This window comes from Trachypithecus francoisi, unplaced genomic scaffold, assembly GCF_009764315.1.
Source record: "Trachypithecus francoisi isolate TF-2019V2 unplaced genomic scaffold, Tfra_2.0 Lachesis_group20, whole genome shotgun sequence".
Lineage (NCBI taxonomy): Eukaryota > Metazoa > Chordata > Mammalia > Primates > Cercopithecidae > Trachypithecus > Trachypithecus francoisi.
This window is the reverse complement of record NW_022681466.1, coordinates 24,298,220-24,304,219: the sequence shown is the minus strand read 5'-3', so window position 1 is coordinate 24,304,219 and position 6,000 is coordinate 24,298,220. Positions and strand designations below refer to the sequence as shown.

Here is a 6,000-nt window from a genome sequence, read left to right as displayed (position 1 = left end):
TTTAGTAGAGATGGGGTTTTGCCATGTTGGCCAGGCTGGTCTCGAACTCCTGACCTCAAGTGATCCACCCACCTCGGCCTCCCACAGTGCTAGGATTACAGGCGTGAGCCAGCATGCCTAGCCAGCTTCCTTTTAGTTAGATCACCTATATCTCCTACCTTTCCCTGAAAGGATAGTCCTTGTTTTTGTTTCTAAGTGCTAAATTTTGAAAGTTACCTAAAAGGGTCTCTAGCATCATCATAAAGTCCAAAAAATATTTTACCGACAGGGCTGGCTTTTAAAAAATGAGTTAATACCACTTTGGGAGGCCGAGACGGGCGGATCACAAGGTCAGGAGATCGAGACCACCCTGGCTAACACGGTGAAACCCCGTCTCTACTAAAGAATACAAAAAACTAGCCGGGTGATGAGGCAGGCGCCTGTAGTCCCAGCTACTTGGGAGGCGGAGGCAGGAGAATGGCGTAAACCTGGGAGGCGGAGCTTGCAGTGAGCTGAGATCCGGCCACCGCACTCCAGCCTGGGCAACAGAGCCAGACTCCGTCTCAAAAAAAAAAAAAAAAAATGAGTTAATACATATAACAGTGGTTGGTACTCCACAAACTGCTTGCAGACCTAAATCGCTGTTGTGAAATGCCTTTAATTGTTACGCTGCCCACTTCCACCCTTGGCTTGCTACGCCTCTATTTGGTCCTCGCACTTCGACGCGGCCTCCCACGCCCCGCACGCGACCCCCTCCAAGTTCCCGCCTCTTTTTACTCAGGCCCCTCCTTCCACTCATATCCCCGGGCCCTGCTTGGCCCCGAGACGCATGCGCACTAGGGAAGGTAGGCGGAGTCTTAAGGACGAGGGAGGAGGAGCAGGGAAACCCAGGGAGGGGAGGGGAAGAGAAGGGAGTAAAAGGGAGGAGGCCGCGCGGGGTGGGGCCCGGCGGTACGCGCTGGCTGCGTCGACGTGCTGACGCCATGACGCCCCGGCCGGTGTGTGTTGGTGTGTGTGTGTGAGTGTGCGCGCTCCGAGTGTGTGTGTATTTGTGTATCGGCGGTCCCGCAGGTCCCGGATGTTGCGGACAGTATGAGGCGAGCGCAGGGGGACGGGGACCAGCAGCTGTCGCCGCCGCTCTCAGGTGAGTGGGGGGAGGAGAGTCGAGGGAGGGGGTTGTCCTGTCGGAGTGGGGGGGCACCTCCCTGAAGAGGTGACTGACCCCCACTGCCCCCCCACCCCCCGGCACACACATATACTCTCCTCAGTCCCATTTCCTACACCCGGATTACGTGGCCTGCGAATGCCAAAGCCGAATCAGCCGTCCCTTCTCCCTATCTTAAGCATTATTGGAGACACAAACGCGCCCCCTGCCTTCAGCCCCCCCCCATCATGTCCCAGCCCCATCCCCCTTGCCAAATAGTGAGCTGTCGCCTGCGGCGAGATGGGTGACTGCGCATGCGCGAGTGTGAACGAGCTCGGGGTGCTTCTTAGCTGCCCCCGGGGCGCATGCGCATCGTGGTGTTGCAGGGACCTGCGGGATAAAGAGCCGGTGGAGCACGAGTCCGCCTTCTTCCCAGGCTGTGGGCTAGACTTGCTGCCAGATAATGAGCCTGTTGCTCCTGCCCAAAAGGGAGAATTTAAATTATGTGAAAGACTTACGGACAAAGCACTATTCTCATCTGGTGTTGCCCTAGAGACTCCCAGGCTACAAACGCCTCCCAGAGCCAGCGTGTCCCACACTGACCCTTCTTTTGAAACTGTCACTGCATCTTCTAGTTGTAGGATTACTTTTCCATTCCTATACTCCATCGTCGTGCTTGTACCTTTTAGTACCAACTTACCCTAAATTTAGGAGTAGGTGCTCCATTCCATCACTTGTCCTGGCAGGGGATTTTGGAAGCTTTGCTAAAGAAGACTAAGGGTCATAAAAGAAAATAAGTGAGGCATTTCATTTTAGTAAAATTCTTGATTCGCAGAACTAGATAAGACAGAGATAAAGGGCACACTCAGTATAAAGCTTAGGGTCCTAACTATAAATCAAGGCATCAGGAATCTCACCTACCAGCCCTCTTACTTTGTGTGACCTATGTGCCTTTTTATTTGGTCAGAGATCTTCCTTAGCACTTTTAATTTTATCTGTACCTTACTGGTGCTCTGTGACGTGAAAACAAAGGCAATCTGAAACTGTTGGTGGACAATAACTTATTCAGTGGAGGTTTTAAGTAATGTGATGTTTCTTTCACGTTGGCAGATAACAAAAAGAAATGTAAATAACGAACTCTGAAGAACAATAGTATTTCAGTGATCTAGGACCTGGGTTTTCAGTTGGCGATTTTATGTGACCCTGTTTTGGGATACTTTGCTGCTGCTTACCTCTGCCATCAAAACAGAGAGAAGAAAAGATAAGCTCTTAATAGCAAAAGGTTTTCTAGATAACATTGAAATGAATAGCTAAATTGTTGTGGGGAGGGGAGTGCGAGAGGAGGGGCATTTTTTGTGTTTTTCAGTTCTCCTTGCCAATCCTAGTCTCCTAGCTGGATAACTGGGAAGGGACCTTACTTTCAATTCTCTTTAGTTTGTATTCTTTGATATTCTTCTCTCACGGCTTTTTTGGCTGCCTCCAAAACCGCTTGTTCTTGGGCCTTAAAGTATATGTATTTTTCACTTCCCCTTTTAACCCTGGCCCTTACAGGGTTCCGCTGTCTTTTGTGCTGTTTCCTTTTGCCATGGTTACAGTTAGAACCAAGAGGTGACACACAGGGAGCAGAGGAATTTGGGGTGCATATATCTTCCTGGGAAAGAGCTGGAAACTCATCTTTTTTTCCTTTTTTCCCTGAGGAGTAGAAGTTATTGTAAGACTACCCCACACTTAGGGTTGGGGCAGTTGGTATCCATTTGGTACTTTGTTGATCTCTCCTTTTAGAGCTCTTCATAGTAGCTAATTTGGTATTTGGAGATGTTTACTGTTCCCTATGTCCATACTTAGGATAGGATAGGTTCTGGTAATATCTAGAAGTGAAACTATTGTAGTAAGTGTCCATCTTTCTTCTCAGTAGGTTTCAGCCATTAGGATGCTTCAGTTTTTTCTTTTTTCCTCTTTTTTTTTTTTTTTGAGATGAAGTCTTGTTCTGTCACCCAGGCTGGAGTGCAGTGGTGTGATCTCGGCTCACTGCAACCTTCGCCTCCTGGGTTCAAGTGATTCTCCTGCCTCAGCCTCCCGAGTAGCTGGGATTACAGATGAGTGCCACCATGCCTGGCTAATTTTTGTACTTTTTGTAGAGACGAGGTTTTGCCATGTTGGCCAAGCTGGTCTCAAACTCCTGACCTCAAGTGATCCACCCCCGCCTTGGCCTCCCAAAGTGCTGGATTACAGGTGCGAGCCACCGCGCTGGGCCTGATTTTTTCTAGAAACATTTTGTCTAGTTGAATTCACCGAAGCCTCATTTAAAATTTTGATGGCATGCAATGCTTTTAGATTAAGATGAATGTTGTTAAATAATTCGTACTGGTGCAGAGCCTTTTTTAAAAAATCACTCTTTAAAATGGGAAACACATGTACATACATATGAAACAAAATTCAAAAGGTACACAGAGAGTGAAGTCTTTCTTTTCTTACCATCCTCTTTATCCATGAGTTCCCTTTCCCAAAGGCAGCAATCTTGTTTATTCATCCAGAGACAGTATATCCTTTTACAAGCATATACACCTATATATTCTTCACATTTTTTTGTTTTTGTTTGTTTTACGCAATAAGACACTATGCTTATTTTGCACTTCGCTTTTCTCTATTTATCTTGGTGATCATTCCATGTAGTAAATACAGTCCCTCTTCCTTTTTGAAAGATGGCAGATAATTCCATTGTGTAGATGTACCATCATTCAGCCAACACTTACTGGACATTTAGGTTGTTTCCAGTGATACAGTTAATTCCTTGTATGTACTTATTATGTGTACATGAGTGTCTGTTGGTTTAAATTCCTAGTGGACGCGCTGGATCAATGGGTGTGCATTTGTAGTGTTGTTAGATACTACTAAATGCTTTCCACAGAGGTTGTATGAATTTATATTCCTGCCAGCAGTGTGAGTCTGCCTGTTTTCTCACCAACACTATTATCAAAATTTTTGATATTTGTGCCGTCTTTTATCTAAGATTTTAAAGTTCATTATGTAGTTTGTTAAGCTTCACTGCACTGAAGAGTTATGTATAAATACCTCACTGTTTTGCACATTGGGGAGGGGTCATGGAGGATTTTGTTTGAAAAATAATGTCATGAGAATAAAGTCATATGTCTGGATAATAGCAAATCCATGACAATGCTAGGAAGACATAAAAAAAACCTATATTCCAATTTCTTCCTTTAACACCTAGATGCTAGTTTCTCTGTAATTCTGTAAGCCTGTAAATGATTTATGATCTCCTTTTGATAACTGTAACTTTAAATTGTTCATCCAAGTGAACTGTCCTTATTCTGGTGAGAAATTGAAAAGCTAATCTAGTTAGTTGAGGTCTGCCGTCTTGATACAGAATACTGGTACTAGCATTTTTTAAGTCTGCTGATTGCAGAATACTTCACTATGAGCTTCAAAGAAGTAGAAAAGAATTAAATATGTCTGTGCCTGAAGAGAGCTTACAGTCTTGTTGGAAAACCTAGAAGAAATGGATAACTTTCTGGACACATGTACTCTACCAAGATTGAACCATGAAGAAATAGAAAACCTGAACTGATCAATAATAGTGAGTATCAAGATTGAAGCAGTAATAAAAAGTCTCCCATCAAAGAAAAAGCCCAGGACCTGACAGCTTCATCGCTGAATTCTACCAAACATTTAAAGAAGAACTAATACCAGTTCTACTCAAACTATTCTAAAAAGTTGAAGAGAAGGGAATACTTCTTAAACTCATTCTGAGGCCAGTCTTACCCTGATGCCAAAACCAAAGATGTAATCTTTTTATTTATTTATTTATTATTATTACTATTTTTTTTTGAGACCGAGTTTCGCTCTTGTTGCCCAGACTGGAGTACAGTGGCGCAATCTTGACTCACCGCAACCTCCGCCTTCCTGGTTCAAGCTATTCTCCTGCCTCAGCCTTCCTGAGTAGCTGGGATTACAGGCATGCAACACCATGCCTGGCTAATTTTATATTTTTAGTAGAGACGGGATTTCTCCATGTTGGTCAGGCTGGTCTCGAACTCCCGACCTCAGATGATCCACCCACCTCGGCCTCCCAAAGTGCTGGGATTACAAGCTTGAGCCACCATGCCTGGCCCAAAGACATAATCCTGTTGTAAAGCCACACCTACTGAATATAGGAAATAATAAGAGAACAATTAGAAAACAAAACTGTAACAGTAATACACTATGTTCCATGCTGAGAGGACCTTGTGAAGACATGATTAAGGGTTAGAGGAGAGTTCATTTGGGAGGCCTTCCTGGAGGAAGTACATTTGGAGCCCTTTTTTTTTTTTTTCTATAATGGTTTAAGTGAAAAATTTTAGACATACAGAAAAATGGAAAGAATAGTACAGTTAACATCTTTATATCCATCACTTAGATTCAACAGTTGTTCACATTTTGCTATATTTACTTTATGTATATGCACATATATTTAAATATATACATTTTTGTATTGCAAACATCATGACACTTTACCCTAAAATACTTTAGATGTATCTTCTTAAAGCTTATAATACTTGTCACAGTTAAGGCAATTAACAGTAATTCTCTAATACCATCTAATATCCAATTCATGTTCAGATTTGCTCAGTTATCTTGAAGATGACACTTCTTTTTTTCCTCCAAACATGTCTCTTTAGTCTCTTTAAATCGAGAACAGTTTAGAAGCCACATGATACTTTTTTTTTTTTTTTTTTTCTGAGATGAAGTTTCACTGTCGCCTAGGCTGGAGTGCAGTGGCACGATCTTGGCTCACTGCAACCTTTGCCTCCAGGGTTCAAGCAATCCTCCTGCCTCAGCCTCCTGAGGAGCTGGGATTACAGGTGCCCACCACCATGTGG

At 43.9% G+C, this 6,000-nt stretch overlaps 1 protein-coding gene across 4 annotated transcripts in view; it reads left to right on the top strand.

The window, feature by feature from the left end:
* The first annotated feature begins 850 nt into the window (after nt 1–850).
* Nucleotides 851–6,000, top strand: part of SPOP (speckle type BTB/POZ protein) — an 84,512-nt gene continuing 79,362 nt past the window's right edge. For 2 of the 4 annotated variants that reach the window (XM_033183411.1, XM_033183409.1), the window contains exon 1: nt 851–1,123. The gene's annotated coding sequence lies outside the window, so the exon portion shown is untranslated. The remainder of the gene's footprint in view (nt 1,124–6,000) is intronic. The other 2 variants (XM_033183404.1, XM_033183403.1) reach the window with 2 other exon arrangements.